This window comes from Blennius ocellaris (genome assembly GCF_963422515.1).
Source record: "Blennius ocellaris genome assembly, chromosome: 21".
Classification (NCBI taxonomy): Eukaryota; Metazoa; Chordata; class Actinopteri; order Blenniiformes; family Blenniidae; genus Blennius; species Blennius ocellaris.
Window position 1 is genome coordinate 7,382,756 of NC_137670.1, and position 18,376 is coordinate 7,401,131.

The following is an 18,376-nucleotide window of genomic DNA, read 5'->3' on the forward strand; positions in this document are numbered from 1 at the left end:
GTAGCATTAGCGTCATTTAGCTCCATGCTAACAATAATCAAACAAGTAAAATATTCGTAGCGTGTGTGAGGAAGACCATTAAAAAAAAAATTTTAAATTTCAACTTGATATATTTCTATTTCTACACAAAAGAGGTATAATTTTCCATCATTATTTAACACAAGAGGATTTAATCTATTACTGGACCAATGGTATATTTTGGGCAAAAAAAAAACTGCAGAGTCTGGCTGGTATTTGAACTCGCTACCCTCCCACTGTGAGGAGAGAGAGGAGACACTCAACAAAACTACCAAGTCCCAGGAGAATTAGGCCTGGGAGTCATGACACTCTGGAGGCAAATATTGTTCTTATTGCCCATCTCCTCTGACATTAGCAGAACTATTTACAATGGCTGTGGTGTGTAAGTGCAGTAGCAGTGCTTCAGAAAAGCTTTTCCAACCATCAACACGGAAACAGTCGAAGCATTTTCAAAAAGTTCCATCTTGGGAAATACTATGCTTTTTTTTCAAAAAGTTGCAGTTTTATATAGTCAAGAATCGTTAAAGGGACACCCAAAACAAAAACAACATTGAGAACATAGTAAATTGGGCCGAAAATAGAGAAATACTGTGACATACATGATATAAAGTATTGTTTTTTCCAAGTTCCATTTTACAAAACAGTATTCACAAATCTTATACTATTTCAAATGTCATATTCTCGTCCTCTGATTCCTCCCACATTTCTTGGCAATTTAGGTACAAATATAAGACCATCACAGTAGGCAATTGAATCGGCTATGTCTGGAATATTGTGACATGAACTCAGCTCCCATGATATAATTAATGAAAATATAGCTTGTTCTCCAGCAATTACACTGACCCATAGTGGTCGGTATAACTCATCAATGCAGACTGACATGAAAGGGGAAAAACTGCTGTTGTAGCCAGATATTGAAACTGCAGTTTCTTTCCCTGAGCTCAGAGTAGACTGAGCATAGCAGATATTAAACTTGAGTGTGTCTGTGGCTTGTGTCAGATTCTTCACCTGGTGAATCTTTTCCCTCTCTCTGATGTGACGGGATGAAAATCGATTCCCAGCAGACCTGCCGTGGTCATAACAACACTTCCATTTGGCCTCGGTCTGTGTAGTTCTGCTGCTGTACCGCCTCAAAACAGCACGTCGCTGTCAACGCACGTCGCGGGCGAACATCCCCGCCCGGAGAGCTTTTATAAAACACACATTCCTCCGTCTGTGTTTGGGGCAGAAAAAGGAATCAGGGAAGTTGTTATAGCTGCGGGGCTTTTAAAGGCAAGTCAACCCAAACAGAGTTTTCCTTTAACTACGGACCATCAGCAGCACCTGGACCAGTGTGTGTGTGTGTGTGTGTGTGTGTGTGTGTGTACCCATTGTACTTCCATTGCAGGAACCTACTTGATATAATGTGACACAAATTAAATCCTCTTGATATAAATGATAAAAGTTTGAAATGAGGGCGTGTTTATAGGTTAAACCAGGCGTGTCAAACTTAAAGCTCAGGGGCCAAAACCGGACTGCTTGACACTCCAATCCGGCCAGTGGGATGACTGGGCTTTATTGTATTTTTGCAACAAAATGGTTAAAAACGATATAATGTTATTGCATTGAGACTTTCAACTGGAACAAAAATGAAGAAAATTTGATTTTTCAAAATCTTGTACTCAAAGGTTGTGATGCTGCTTTTTATTGGAAATCAAACTGGGATGATTGTGGCCTCTTAAGCTGAAAAGAGTTGGACATTCCTGGGTTAAACCAAAGTTATGACAGCTTAAGGCAGATGTGTCCAACTCGTTTTAGATGAGGAGCCACATACAGCATAATTCCATCTCTCTTGGGCTGAATTGGTTTGATCATTGCATAAAAAAAACTTAAAAGCAATTCCAGAGTTTGAGAGACCCCCCAAAAAAATAGGAGTACATCCTGATAATCTTCACATTAATGCACTGTCACATTAAAATTCCATGCAATCAAATCCTCAAATAGATTTTCTCTTGAGACTAAAAACAAGTTTCTTCTCACAATGTAAGATTTCTGCAGCCATGATTGTTTTCAAGAACTCACCTTCATCATGCGACTTTGTTGCTGTATCGTTATTTATTAGCTTGCTGTGATATAGCTACCTTGCTATGAACACTCTCAGCCATCAAATATTATGTTGTCATTGTTAAAGTAGTTCTATGGCTTTAACGAGCAACTAGTGGAAACATTTGCAATAAAAGACGACTCAGCCAATGGCTCACCAGTTAGGTCTTTACCATTAAATCTCGATCAACAAAAATAAGTGTTTCTCGCCGACCTCGGGATCTCTCTTTGAACGTCAATCTCACTTTTGGAATCAAAAAATGTGCATGTTTGCGATCTCTTAACAGAGACAGGGAACCCAAAATGTCACTGTGCACTGGTTCAAAACGTTCAACTTAACGTGGTAACAGTCAGCCCACTTCCTGCATCCAGAACCACACACAAATATTTTACTGAGGCCTGTAAACTACTGAAGATAAATACATGAACACAAGTCCTTTAACTTCTCTTCTTTGGGTCCAAAATGAAATGACCTCAGTTTTCTCTGGGTTGAGTTGTAAAAAGTTCTGACACATCCACTCATGAACTTCATTTATGCTGTTAAGGGGGCGTGGTCATTCACTGACATTGATATATAGAGCTGTGTGTCGTCTTCGTAATTATGATAAGAGATGTTGTGATGTTCCATGATCTGAGCCAGTGGGAGGAGGTAGATGTTAAATAAAAGGGGCCCAAGTATGGAGCCTTGAGGAACCCCACAAGTGATTTTTATTTGCTCAGATTCATAATTAGCCATTGACACAGAATAATAATCATCTTGCAAGTAAGATTCAAAGTATCACTTCTCTTGTGTGTGTGTGCGTGCATGCGTGCGTGCGTGCGAGCGCAGCTCCCAGAGGGTCCGGCCATCAGTTTAACGGGAATTAGTAATATATTCACATCCTGATGATTCATTGTCTCCCTCCTCCAACTGAACTGTGCTGAAGGAATCAAAATGAAAAATCTGATTCTTGACCTCGGTGGTAATCACGCAGCGCGTCGGAGGCTCGAGCCGCAAGCTTACAGCCGACCTTCTCCCAAAACAAATGGTATCAATTTGCTCTCGGTCATTAGGGCCATGTTTTCGACTGGGAAGACATACTGTTGGGCCGGGACACGGGGTCCTAAATCAAATGACCAGCTTTCCCACCAGAAGAATGCCAACCATCTCCTCAACAGGACTCGCCGCAGACCGGGAGATTTAACAGTTTGGACAAGTGTGGGTAGTTTGCGGAGATGATGGAAAGAGTTCGGCTCCTTCTTTGCTTTCTAAATTTTTTTTTTCTCTCTCCACCATTCTCTTTTAAGAGGGAAAGAATGAAAAAACAAAACAACACATTTTACCCCCTCCTCCCTCCCACCACCCCGGTCCTGTCTAGCATGCGCTAAACCCCTCGGAGGGAGCGAGAACCGGAGGCGTCCAACAGAAACACCCGGCCAGAAATAGAGCTGCTATTTCAGTCTGAACCACATGTTATTTTTAGAAAAAGTGACCGGCTTAATGGTAAATTACGACATCGTACGGTCACTCCACAAACCCCCCTCCACCTCCTTCACCTCCCCTTTTATTCATGTCAGACCTCCAGATCTATGACTCACTTCAAAGTATGTGGTGACGTTACCCCAAACTATCCCTGTTTCCCGATCGGATAATTGGATATTCTCATTGACCCGTCTCAATCAAAAACCCTGTAAGATCCAGAAATGTCTACTTTGAACACTGTCATCGCCTTGAAGGGAATAAAACAAAAAGTAACCTCAGATGAAACAAAACAAGCAAACTATCAAAACTGTCAAAATGGGTAGAATTGTTAAAATAACTAGATATTAATAAGGATAAATACACGTAAAAGTGGCTAGTACAGCAAAAACAACCAAAAATGTCTTAAGAAATGAAAATAAAAAAGATTAAGCTGCTAAACCAACTATAAAAAATGTCCAGTGTTGTAACTTGTAGTTATGAAACAACAGACATGATATTCCTATTTTATAGGTTAAACATTGCAGCTCCAAACAAATTTGATTTGATAGAAAGAGGACGAAAACGAACTGAACAGGACCAAATGGTATTAATCCGGCAGATGCAAGGGAACGCTCAATAATTAAGACACCTGTCTTATCTTATATTATAACATCTCACCTTACCACAGAAGAAAACAAAGAGATGCACGACTTACCAAATATGGTGGCTTGTCCGATAAATGTTGGGATAGGCTTTTGGATTCCTGTGCTGGACAAGGCCCGTCCATGCATCGTAATTTGTTTGCAACATGTGAATGAAAGACGGCGCAAACATGTAACAGGATAAGGCCGCCGCTGAAATGCCAGGCCGAGGTTGTAATCGAACATGCGGGAAAAGAAAACAACAACACATGCTTCCAATTTCTTACTCATTTCAGCATCGTGTTCCAAGCAGTGATGTAGTGAGAGAACGGCGGGTAATCTCACCAACCGTCACCACCAACGAGGCGAATAAACGACAGGACAATGAAAGGGCACCGCTCATTTAGGAGTATTAAGCGTTTTTGTTGACCAAACTAAATCACATGAAGGAATAATAGATAATTCACATGGAAGTCAAAGTGTAAAATAAAATGAGGCCAGTGAATTAGAAGTTGAACTTCCATCTTATATAAAAACATTTACTGTAAACATATTGATGGATGTTTTACATGGATTATGGAGGATCTAGAGTTTAATGCTCAAGAAGGACCCGAATCATTCCTGCCTGCTTTTTCCCTCTGTACATATCAATTTTCTTGCTTGACAGGAATCGCCCCGGTTCAAAGAAAGCAACATTTTCTGGAATGAGGATGTAAACACTTAATCCAAGTGTCTGATTTGCAGGTGCTTCCTGCACTGGTATGTGGAAATCAGTCGGTAAACACACAAGTTGTGTATGGTTGGACTGTGTGAGGAAATGCCTGCATGTTTCGGGAGTTTTGCCTCGCAGCAAAAAGAGTAGCCAGCGGACTCGGTGGTGAGCGTGGTACATTCTGGACGAGCTGCCAGGCTTTCACACTGCGGAGGCAGAATAACACAAAACAACCACGCATGTACACCCACCGAAGGATTCGCTTTCACCTCCCAGCTTCTCGTGAAAGCTGCATTTTGATCGCAGTACGTTTCAAGGTACCGGAGCTCATCACGGGAGCTTTTCACAGCTGGAACTCATGACAATTTTATTTTTAAACTTTTTGGGGTAGTACTTTCAAAATGTTAATTTTGGTGGTGAGGTCTGTCGTGCTGAAGAATATCCAATTGGGAGGCCATATGGAAAAACCTCTGCCACGTCAACAGACAGAGAGACACAGAAAAACGCCATGTGGCTTTTGGCGTAACGCACCTGGGACTTCAGGCAACTATGGACTCAGAAACCTTTACAGTTCCTTGAAGAGAAGTTCCTCAAATCAAGGTACTTTTGGTCCAAATGTGAATCAGTCATGAACAAGTCTTCACTGTCATTTCTAATCCTCCAGGAGACATTCGCCTCTTCCTGATGACAGCGTTGGTTACCAGCAGGAAGGAAACTGCTGTCAGATTGGCGCTGTACAAAGCCGCGTGCTGGAAGGCCGTTTGCTGCTTTGCATGTTTGCCGGATGAGGGTGTGAGGACACCGACTTTCTCCTCCTACGGGTAATTACCGCCCCTGAAACTGGATGCAAGATGTTCGACTGATCTGGACGTGAGTTATGGACGGGGCCCACAGTAGTGAGGCAAATTAAAACAAGTGAATCCAATTACTGTTTTATGGAAAGCAGCTGTCCGAGCAGCAGCACATGTCGGTGAGTGAAACTATGAGAATAATTTTGCGGTTCAGAGCTCGTCCGTCTTAACACGACAGCCATTCAAGTCTTCCATTCGTGCGAAGGGGGGTTTGAAGAACCTCGTGCCATGTGTTGAAGTTTGTGGACCTGCACATTTTGGAGGCCTGCATCTGTAAAGGGATTGTCTTTCCTTCTTTCTTTTTCTTTTTTTTTTTTTTACTTGCACGAGTGTATTCTGATGTCATAACACCATGATAACTCTCCTCTATGGATTCACAGAAAAACAAGGTCAGTGTTTGCTTTCAGTCGCGTACAAACCTCCTTATCCGCGTGTTTATTTACCTACACTGAATCAATTCATCTGCGATACAGCCAACAGTCATGTACTGGATAAGCTTTCCTTTCAAAACATTTGGATTTAATTATCATGGGGATATGATATCCAAACAATCTGGTTTCTTCCATTAATAACATGATTGTGGCATGGCAGTGTGAGTTGAGGCCGTTGTGTTTTTCGTGTATTTTTCACAGCTTCGGGCCTTGTTTGCTTACTATTATGGGTATTAGTGGGGGTTGTGTAGGAAAAAAAAAACAATTTGGAGTGATGACACAGTTTATGTTGGGGAGTTTTAAAAGATCTGCGTGAGGAAGTGTCCCCGCGGTATCCCGGGTGAAAAACAAACATGGGCCCGTGTGATTTTTCTCAGAATGAAAGACTTTTAGCTTGTTGTGGCCTTTTGTGTTGACCAGCGCCGCTGCCACGTGGAAAAGGAAGTCGCACCGGCGCTTTCGTACGGCTGATAACTTGAAGTGCTGTACATTGAGGAAATGTCGGGCCGCCGCCGCAGCGTGTTGCTTCGCTGATAAAGTGCCACAGAACGTGACGGGCTAATTATAGCTCTGTTAAACTACACTGAGTGCCCAGGAGTCATGTATTCACTACAGAATTTGAATTTTATTTCATTTTAGCAAGCTATGAAATTTCCCCAGCAGCTTTTACTGCATTTGAACTCTATTGACGATTGTTTATTTATTTTGGTCCTCAATTTTTAGTAGTAATCATATATAACTTAATATCCTCATTAGTATCTTGTAATTTGCTGCAGAGGATAAAATGATCTCCTCATTTTCGCTCTCAAGGAGGCAAACTTTCACACATTTAAGGCAAAAGCCACATGAACTCAACCTTGAATTCCTACTAGGATGTGACACAAACCTGCTGATTTATGAAGGACCAAACCTGCTTTCACTGATATTAAACTATTTGCCTAATGTGTCATTACATCTTGTCAGATACAAAACAGAATTATATCCAAACACATGAGTGAAATACAGAGACAGTATCGGCCATGCGATCATTGTTTTGTTTGTCTGTGTTTTTCTGTGCATCAACGCAGCCTGACTTCACAGTTTCATCTTGTCATGTCAACCTTCCAACTGATAAATGGGACCAACCTCAGTCGTACTATTCCCAGTTCCATGAGCCTACTTTTGACTGAATTGGTTAAAGTAACTTCATTCCTTGTGGGAACTCCTTAATCGCAGTTTACATTAAACTGCCCACAGTAATCAAGCCGAGCATCAAACAGCAACAATTACTAATAATCATAACTCGGAAATGGGACACCTTGATCTCCCAGCTACATTAACCTGTTGTTGTATTTTGCTGCAGAATCCAAAAAAAAGTGTTGGTAATTTTTGGGCACACTGACATAATTTTCATAAATGATGAAGCAAATTGAAGATGTCTGATTGGGATAACTTTGAGATTACTACTGTAAATAAATAAAAAAAACTCACTTGGTTTAGAATAGGCGCTGGTGTTATTTGTGTCCAAATGACTGTTTAGCAATGAAAATGACAAACCCTGTGATCTCACACTCAAGTCGCGTCATTTGTTATTGTTTGAATTGATAGCATAGCTCGCTGGAACATGGTGTCTGTGGACACGTCAACACTTCTGTTCTTGGTGAGTAAAAAAGCTACTCCGGAGCTATTTACAGTTTTAACCTATCCTTGCATGTCAGCCCGGCAGTTTGGCCGCGTCCCATTCCGCCTCAGCCTGACGGGCGACTATAAAGATGTGTTGTCTCTGCTGTGATTTCAACGGGAGTCACAATGACTGACTCCCAGATGAAGGGGGGGTGTTTGTCTTTCTGATTTAGTGGCCTGAGAATTCCTCTCAGCTGAATCAACGATATCGCTTTGCTTCTTGTTCCACCGGAGAGCCGGGAGACTCTTGATTTAGGCCAAACACCTTCATTAGCAGGTTTTATGGAGAAGCTGCAACGAAGAAACGTCCACGAGTCCCGATGGTTTCTTCTTTCCCATTTGATGCAGTTGCAGTGTCGGATTTCACCGGGAGGCAGATCAGTCAAACGGCAGGAGACAAATCATTTAAATGGACCCGGGTGTATTGTCAGTTATTGGGGCTTAGGCTGAGTGCTGGGCTCCTATTTCAAAGAGCTCTCAGCATCACGCTCCGTGAATTCTGTCGGTCACCTTAACCAGCTAACCAACTCACTTCTTGTTTTGCCCACTCTTGATTTCTAATGGCTCCTCTTTATTGCACTTCTATTTACTCGCACTGTGGTGGTTTGACCCATCAGTGTAACGTCTCCATACCAAAAAGCCCCAACAGTTTGTCCCGTTATCTCCCGCCGATAAAGTCCTCTTTGGTTTCCCTCAAGACACACTCATATTCACTTAACACCAACGTGTGTTGATGTTTCCTCTCGTTGTACCCCCGAGCCTTCATGCAGTCTGCAGGCAGCAGGCTGTGGGGTACAGATAAGCTGACCTGCTCGACATGCAAACAACATGCTGATGGTATGTTGGTAATGGGTCGAGTTCCTAAAAGAGCTGAAGGGTTTTGTAATATAAACGCTATAGATTTAATTGAGAGTTTTCACTTCAAGTAATGAGAGAAAATGTAGCTTGAACTTAAAAGCAAATAAGTCTAATCCACTGGTGCAATGTCATTTGAATTGGCTGTAAATTACTTTTTAAAATGGAAAAGGTATGAAAGCAACAATAACATTACGGGAAGCTATTTATTTGTTTCAGATTTCATTTAACTTCATAAGATAAGCTGCTGAGCCTGGGAGCTCCCTGCAGATTTTGTTAGAATATTAAAACAATGGCCTTGGTACACATGCACATTAGCAGCATTTCAGAAAAGCTGCGTTTACATTGCGATGGAGTCAGAGGATTTTCAAAAAGTTGCATTTTCAGTGGCTCCAAGCACTGTCATTGTCGACACTGTTTTCAGTTGAAAACATTGTTGTGTGTAAACAGGGCCTAAGTTACTTTCGTGCTCCAGTTGTTCTACGGAGAGCATCACGCCCTCTATTTCACCTCCCTCTCCGACAGCTCACGCAGCTAAATGCCACACATACTGGCCGCAGGATTCTGGCTCGCTCTGGAATTAGTACTCAAACACATCGTACCACATGTGTCCAATTAGACTTCCAGTAAACCAAGTTGGCGCGCACACGTCCGACATAATTTGGGATACGCTGCCTATGGCTTTTCTATGAGGTCTAATTACTTTGTAAGACACGAGTAATTGCAATAATAAGTAATGTGTTTAGATTATGCAGAAGTCCGTCCAGATGTAAAACATCTGTTTTGATCCGCACTTTTTGTTACTTTACTTGGTATTGTGAGAGCCGCTGTCAACTTTGTTCACGTCTCCCATGTAAATGTGGGGCTGTGAGAGGTACAAGCGTGTGCTGACAACCACGTCTCCCTTCGGCCTTCCACTGGAAATTCAAAGCAACATGAATTGTGCTGTCCCGCGTGAAGCGCGGAGCGCTTTTGGCAGGTTGGCAGGATAGGAGCTGCACAGTAGCATCACTGTGCCGCGTAACAGCCGAGACACTTACGAGTTCTGATTCAGCAGCGTAGCTGTCGAAGAGCCTATAGGTCAGAGGATGCCACCTGCCCAGTCAAGTAAAAACATAAAGGGAGGGGAAAGAGGATGATTCTCATGATCAACAACATCACGACTAAAGCGAGGAAACAGGAAGGCTGGACCTTAACGGATTTGGCAGCAGGAAAAGCGAAGAGGGTCGAGATAATCCTGTCAGACAGTCGTAACCATACAGGTATGTCTCCAGTAATGATCCTGTTTTTGTTTCCGATCATTTCCATATCAGAGTTTAGAAATAAAGCTCTTAATAAGAGAATTATCTGGAAGATGAACCATCCGGCGCTCAATAAAGCCACTGACCTTCTCATGAAGGGGTCGGATCTTGATGTGCTGATTCCTAAAAAATTGGCACCAAACATCAAAAAGCTTGGAAGAATCTGGCAGGTTAAGCAACACCTTTGTAGACTTTAATGAGTTTATTCTGCTGCTGTGAGCAAAATGCTTTTAAGATGTCATGATGAATTCCTGCAGCGGAATCCTCCTAATACTTTGGTGGGTTTGTGACACGGCTTAAAGGGATTGAGTTCATGAGAAGTAATCCACGCCCGGGCCGAAGTGCTTTAACCTCCCGTTCGGCGCTCGGCGTTCCCGAACGCTTCACCTTCACAAGACTGCGTGAAGGAGCTCACTACCGCCTCCACTTCAAAGGTTCAAAGGCTCGGCCGAGGACTGGCGAGCTCTTAAATGTGTGCGGTGAATGATAGGATCTCATTTCGCCGGGAAAAACAGATTGGGTGAGTTTTCTATGGAAAGATCAATACCATCAGTTCCAGTTAGTCTCCAGGTTGAGTAGAAACAGACGTGTGAGAATAAATCTACTTTTGTTATCAACGTCCAACCGCAGATCATCCCAAACTCCAACTTGTCTACAAGCTGGATGGTTTTTCTGTGATGGATCGGACATCATTAACCCTTCTCCAAAATATGTTTCCAGCTATTTCTAATATGTACGGAATGAAAGCTTACAAGATGGATGGGTGTCCAGTGCAGACAGGGCCTTTCTTCCTAATGAGAGACGGCTTGATTATTGATTTCTCCATCATTGAGCTCTGTTCTAAATGCTGTTCATCAGGATTTCATCCCAATTGGAAAACTGGATTTTGGCTCAAGAATTCGTTCCGTCTTCCCAAACCTGGGTCGCAATAAAAAGTGAGGCTTGAACTGAACCGTATGTCAAAACTGACGAAGTTCACAGTGAAGGTTATGTCTGGATAACAAGATATTTTGTGTCAGGTTGATACAATCCCGATGTCTTTACCCTTAAACATGAATATATGAGAAATGTATTGTGTTTATTGTACTCATAGGCCTCTTGCTTGTGTCTTTTCAAACCGTCACCTGTCACGCTGTTGTTTATTGCGTTGACGTTACCATTCAAACCTGTTATTGCCACAGGTGTTGGCAGATCAGCCGGGCCTTTCATTCAGTTTCTTTTAAGAAAGTGCAGGTATACATGCACGCTAAATAAATAAACAGATTTATCCTTTGAATCTGATATCTCCTTTAAAACCTGTTGGTTATCTCTTAGAATTAAAGACGGTGAGGCTGTTTTAATGGTGACTAAAAGCATATTTGGCATAACGATCAAATGGCCAAGACGTGAGTAGATCGATGCAGCGATATTGGCTCTGTTCTGTAATGCTAATGTAATTCTTTAAAATCCGGCCTCATGGGAGCATGCCCACCATCTGGCCACAGTTAAAAGGCCTCTGATCATGCCTATCACATAATCTGCAAAAACATACACACTGTTTACAAGAGTTTTGCTTGGATTGTCAGTCCATCAAGAGACAGTGAGGATTCTTTAGCTCCTCTGCAGTCGCTCCCTGAAATTTTATGTAAAACTAAAGTAATCATACTTTATTAATGCCCTCAGGGAAAATTCCCTGCTCCCTGTTTACCCATTGTTTTTCTAGTATGTGCTGCACAACCACATTAAGACACTCAAGGGAGCTGATGGGGGGGGGTGTCAAACAGTCTTGCTCAGGGACCCACAACAGTGACCTGTAGAAAGAAAACAAAATTAAAAAATAAAAAAAAACAACAAATGGAAAAAAAAAATTTGAAAAAAAACCCCCAAATTTTAAAAACTGTAAAAAAAAAAAGAATTGGCTAAAAAAAGAATTACTACAACTCAAACAAACAAAAAAGAATAAAAAAGCAAAGGAGAATTTTTTTAAATGGCTTAAAAAATTTACAAAATATCTAGAAAGCTACAGAGATTTTTCTGATTTTATTTTAAAAAGAAAAAGAAATACAGATAAATCTGCCTAAACTACCAGAAAAGATAAAGAAATGGTGGGGGGGGGGGATATCAACACGTAGAAAACGGCTGAATAAATTGGCCCTCCATGTGAATGTGTGTGTTGTTTTCTCTGTTTGTCCTGTGATAGACTGACAACCTGTCCCGGTACATCCTGCCGTCACCCATAGTCTGGGATTGGCTCCAGCACCCTGTGACCATGAACAGGATAAATCAGTATGGAAGATGGATGGATGTTTTGCGGCGCCAGATGAATTCTCGTTGGTGAAAAGCAGCAAAAATGGTTGTCTTGGTGATAAAACTTGGAGAGCCCTGGTCCAACCTTTGGCTGTTTTGTTCCTGCTTCAACGGGACTCCAGACTTCTGGTGCCGTAGTTCAACCTTTCCCCAAAGAATGTGATGACCTCACACATCAAGCAGATGTTCTCAATCAATATTTGTTGACGTGAAAGCCCATCAGTGAGCTAATTGCATTTGCATAAACACTTCACCAGTTCATATTTACTACGCTGGATTGCTCCTCGTCCAGTTTACATACAGTGGCCCTCAAGTGCTTGCACATGTTTGGTGTTTGGCCCGGGGCAGCGACGCGGACACGTACTCACGCAGCCAATGGCGTCCAGTGTCCACGGCCACACGCACGTCCGCTAACAAAATATCAGCAGCGTTCCGCCCTAAACATCTTGCATTCCCCTCGCATTGCTCAGGGTAAGCAAACATTTATCCGCGACGCTGGCAGAGCAACAGTGCGGTGGTGCCGTTTGTTTAGTGGAAAGCCCGCACACACGTAAACAAGCTATTGAACTCTGTTTAATGGGAGGTAAGATCTGACAGCAGTTTGCTCGTTCAGTCACAACCTGTGGCTTGCTTGTTACAGCAGCGAAAGTCGCAGTTTTACAAATTGCCGCATGGTGTTGTGGTGGTTTGCACTATGGCCTTATGGTGAGAGTGTTGGGGCTTTGAATCTGAACCTTTCTGTGTATAGTTTGGATGTTTTGCATGCATGCATGCAGAATTCAGCCCAAAAACATACATGTAAAGTTATTTGCTGCCTTTGAGTTTTTTGATCGGTTTTTGTTTATTGGCCTTTTTAATCATAGTTAAAGTTACAGTCCCTTCAGTCTGATCTCAGGTGAAGATGCCATAATGTTGTTGAGCATTGAAATAAAGACATGAAAGCAAATACTTATGCAGATGATGTTCGTGTCTTTATACATTGAGATGTGTTCTTCGTCATAACAGCCCTTTCTCTGTCAGTTGATTAAAACTCTGTAATTAGTTAAACACCTATCTTATTGTACAGTATGAATACAATATAGATTCCATTACAATAACAATACTTAGGAAAGCTTAATTTGTGAGACTAATTGAAAACATATGTGGTAAGAGAAAGTTGAATACTTATTTGTAGTGCAATTGTATGGCACTACCAATGGTAGTAATATTCTAATTTGGTCACATTATTCTTTTGTCTGAAGGAGATTTTGCATTATTGCAAAAGATGGAACAAATGTGATTCAATTGGATTTGAAAAACAAACAAATGTCAAATAGAAACATTCATATTAGATGCTGATTTAGGCTTGCACCCTTAATTTTCAACACTTTCAATTTGAATAAGTAATTTAAAAAAAACTATTCAAAGTTATTGCCAGTGGAGGCCCAGAGGCTGGGTTTCTGTCTGCAGAAGACGTTTCGTCACGTGGAAGCTGAAACATACCAGGAATGAACGCTCCACTCAGGTGTGTTGTGTCCAGTGCTCCGATACCGTGCGTACATTTCCACTGACGTCCAGGGACACGGAAATGGAATTGAGCCACCGATAGCGTTATTAGTTACACCTGTGCGTCTCCCGCTACGACTTTATGACAAGTCCGACCGTCGGCCGCAGAGTTTGGAGTGTTTCTGAGAGGAGAATGTGCTCAGGTTGTACTGCCAGTAAGTAAAAAGAACAAAATGTGAAGTAAAACACAGCAATTAGCGGTATTCAACAACTGCAGCACACCTCGAATGAATCCCAAACACGCTACGGTATCTACAGAACTCAAAGTGAGCAGCCAAGCCCCCGGCAGAGAACTGGAGGGCTGAAAAAGAATAATAAGTAAGAATGAGCAACACCAGCGTGCTAAGTTAATGCAATACATAGTAATTAATGTGTAAGTGAGAAGTTAGCATGTTTTCGCCACTGTTGCTAATGATATCAGTTAGTTTGCTCGTCTTGACTGTGTGAAAGTAAAACATTTTTTACATACATTAAACTTTTTATTTATGTTTTGCATAAATCCATTTTGCATTATTTTCCTATATGGAATATATTGTATTTTCTGCTTCTTTTTCACCAGTTTTTGCTGCTGGAGCAACTGAATTTTGCCATTGTGGGATGAATAAAGTGTAATCTAATCTAATTTCCTTTCCCATTACTTTATAGAAGCATTTTATTTTTAATTGGATGATCAGAATGAAAAAACATTTTTTTAAAAGTACTCTGAGATGATCTGCCGCAAATAGTTGTTCTGCACACGTGCAAGTAGATGGACAATAACAACAACGTTTCCTCTGGAGTTTCATGGCTCCCAGTCCAGATTCTCCTGGGACTTGGTAATTTTACAGTTGAGAGCCACTATAATAATAATCCAACTTGGTCGTCTGTCCATGGGAATGTCTGCATACTCGCATTGTCAATGTTTATAGAGTATTGTTCCCTGTGCCTGTGTGTGTGTGTGTGTGTGTGTGTGTGTGTGTGTGTGTGTGTGTGTGTGTGTGTGTGTGTGTGTGTGTGTGTGTGGTTTCATGACAAAAACAGCGCCATCTCATACCCTGACATCGTAATGGCATCATTTTCAGTGTTTTTGCAGTTTCCTTGTAAACAGACATCGTTTTCAAAAATATGCTTGAAATGTTGTATAAACGAGTCCTCAGGCTCAGTATTCAATCCTGTTAGTAGATCAGCAGCCACTCGTGTGGGTGCTCATTATCAAAATCTAAATCAGATAAAAGACTAATATTTTACTTTGCCCATCAGGTATATCCAAAGTAATGTAAAATTTACTCAGATCTCCCTCGACAAGAGCAACCCATCAGGTTGTAAACTGCTGCTTTGGCGTTTAATACCTCAAAAACAGCTCATTAGCTCCTGGGTGAAGTTGTAAACGTCGCCACAGCTGGACCTCAGCCAGTTCTCCATCTGACCTCTGCAGTGACAGGACACGTGGCTCGCAGGAGATTAGTGAAACCACGGCCGATTTTCCCGTTATTCCCTCAGTGTGGAGCGAACGGGAGTCTCCTGGTCGTCTGGTTCCACTTGTATACACTGCTCATTTTTACGCTCAAGCCTGTGTCGTCCATCAAATTCCATGAGCCTCCAGACAAGTGACAAGTCCTGCTCTCCTCCAGTAGCTGCTTTGTATTATTTGGGTCTTACAGTGACAACAGTTTGGAGGGAGGAATGTTCTGGAAAGTCTGTTTAAAGTATAGAAAGTGAATTTCATCAATTCCAGATCCTTGGCGAAGTTGTAAATTTTGTCCGTTGTTTGGTCTGTGAGAGACGCCCGTGTCCGAGCAGCTGCTGATGACTCCTCCGTATCTCCACCCTCTTCCTCTGCGAGTCACCACCAGGGTCCTCGGAAGCCCCCACGGATGCTCGTCGCTGGGATTAACGTCTGTTTTGGCAACACGTCGGCTCACGGGTAATTGGCCGAGGCGATGTTTCCCAGTGAATGCTACGTGGTTTTCTTTTGTGTTTCGCCTGCACGGTCGATCGCCCGTGCCACCGTCCGGACTGGTAATTGAGCAGCACTTGTATGACATTGCTCGTGAACCGTGATGGAGATGTGACGTTTCCTCAAAGTGTCTTTGTGGAGGGTGGCGGCGGATTTCTGAGGGGAAACATGGCCGATCCCTTCATGTAACTGACCCAACATATGACGGCTCGGTGGGACTATGTAACCCAAGTAACATTTACGACAATTAAAACCATAATTGTACTAAATTCTGTACAACATTGGGGTTTTTTCTTACGTTTGTCCTGTTTCCGTATAAATGGACATTGTTTTCAAAATGCTACCATTTGAAGATGAAACTTTTCTGAAACAAAAACAAAAAGTTGTTTTCATGTTGCCACTTGGTTTACATTTTCACTTTTTTTATTTTTCTTTCTGCTCATCAGGAGACAAACAAGTCGTTTGGCTGTTCATGTGACTACTGGTATGAAGTGACTCAAAATATACAACATGGCATTTTAGAATGAATACATTTTTCTTCAAGTACTACAAAAAAGCTATCTTAAAACATTTTATGTACAATATCTCATAAAATGCATTAAAATGCCAATTATTGAAAACCTTACTTCGATTTAAGAAACCATTTTAAAAGCAGAGTAGTTACTTTATGTCACATGATTTTATTTCCAGTGGCAATCTTAACACAAGCATGAATCCAACTGGAAATCCACTGGACAAATTGGAGGATTAGTTGACGTGCGATGTTTGGGTACATGGCGTGCCTGTGATAACAGTCTAAGTGTGAAGACGTCCTGGATTGAATCCTCTCAGTGTAACTCTGTCCTAAGCACAGATCAAAAATAACAGGGCTGAAAAAGACCAAAGTAAAACCGTCAAGAATGGGCATCGGTCTGGACCAATGGACATGGCCAATGCTGTGAATTCTTCCACTGGGTAATGTCCTTGTTGTTTGGATCCTGAAACAGATGGTACACTGACTCCATCACCCCAGGGTAAAAGCCTGAATATCATCATCGCATAGAAATGCAAAAGAAACCGACCTCAAAATAGATTCTGCCTTGCTCTCTGGAGTTTTGATATAGAAGAGGAAGAATAATGTCCTACTGGCCTTGAAGGTCACATAAGAGGCTGTCGAAACTGACATTGTGAGAGTCTGAAGAGATAGCGGACATCAGAGGTGACTGCTGCTGTTGTTGTTGGCCTCATCCACCACCAAAGTGCTTGATGCTGTCATTAATGGAGCCGAGAAACACAGCATGACTTCAAGTCAGCGTCATTTCCCTGGAAAGGTTTTGTGCTCCTCTTATCACATGGGAAAGAGCTGTGTTTACGGGATCTATTAAAACATGAAGACCGGGGTTGTTTCTTCAGTGGTTCGGCCACTGAAAGGGGTTCCTCACTTCCCCAAATATTGCTTGTTGTGCCACTCATGAAGATCCCATAGACTAAACCTGCCCCAAAAACACTGCTTTCTAATTTGTTTCCCTGCCCCGGCTGATTGAAAGATTAATGTCGGTTGACCTGGAGTTCATTCCTCCAAAATACAGTAAAAAAAAACATGCATACAGAGACTGTTTGAGTCCCTGCAGTCACTGTGTTTTTGTGTTTGCTTGTGCTAGATAGTAAAATCAGATCAAAGCTCTCAAGCAATTAAATTCACGCCTCTGCAAACAAGCCGGACTCCGGCTCGCGGGGCCCTCTTGTGTTTCCTCTCTTAATCGTGTGCTATCGCTCCTTGCCAGCCTCGAACAACACCAGATTCACATCGTTGCGTAAGCAACTCCAAGGTGTAGAAATAAAGTCTTCCTCCAATAACCGCAGCACAGACGTTTCCCCGCCACTGCACCCTTCGCCGAATCCCCGCAGGGACTGGCAAGAGCGGCGGGCTCTCTGTGGGATCCACGTTAACTGTGTGAACATTCTTGTCGTGCTATTCTCGTGTATTTATTGGCCGCCTGATTGCAAGCATGTTTGTTTGACAGTTTTTATGCCCTGCCGAAGAGAAGAAAATAAGGAAAAGAAGAGGAGCGCTTATCTGAACATTACGATCCACCAGGGCATTTGGAGCATTCAGAAGTTAATGCTTTATCACACCGATGCGCTGTCAATAAAAAAGATTTTTAAACAACAACAACAAAATAATGGAAGAACTACTTTTTCATCAGTTCGTAGTTTGAAGTCACTCCTAGGATAGTGATCTGTCCAGTTAAGTACCGGGGTGGGTCGTACTTTTTCCCTTCATATGTTCTCTCTCATTTCAATAGTTTGGTATCTCAGTACCCACAGGAGCAGCTGATCGACTTGTACCTGGGCGCTACAGTGGTTACAGAGGTAGTTCACTTCCTCCAGCAACACATGTCTGAGTATCTGCCAGCAGTTTCAAGAGCAAAGAAAATGTAGATAGCCATCAGTAGAATTTCTATCTGGTTCAATGTGGAAATCAGAACAGATGAGGGCTAATCCCTTTTGGACGACCTCAAGGAGATGTCAATATTATTGAATTATAAATCAGAAACAGACTATGAAGAGAGAGGTCCTGTCATGGGCCATGTGCTCACTATCTTTAAGTTCAATTGGCTTTGGTTTAAAATCGA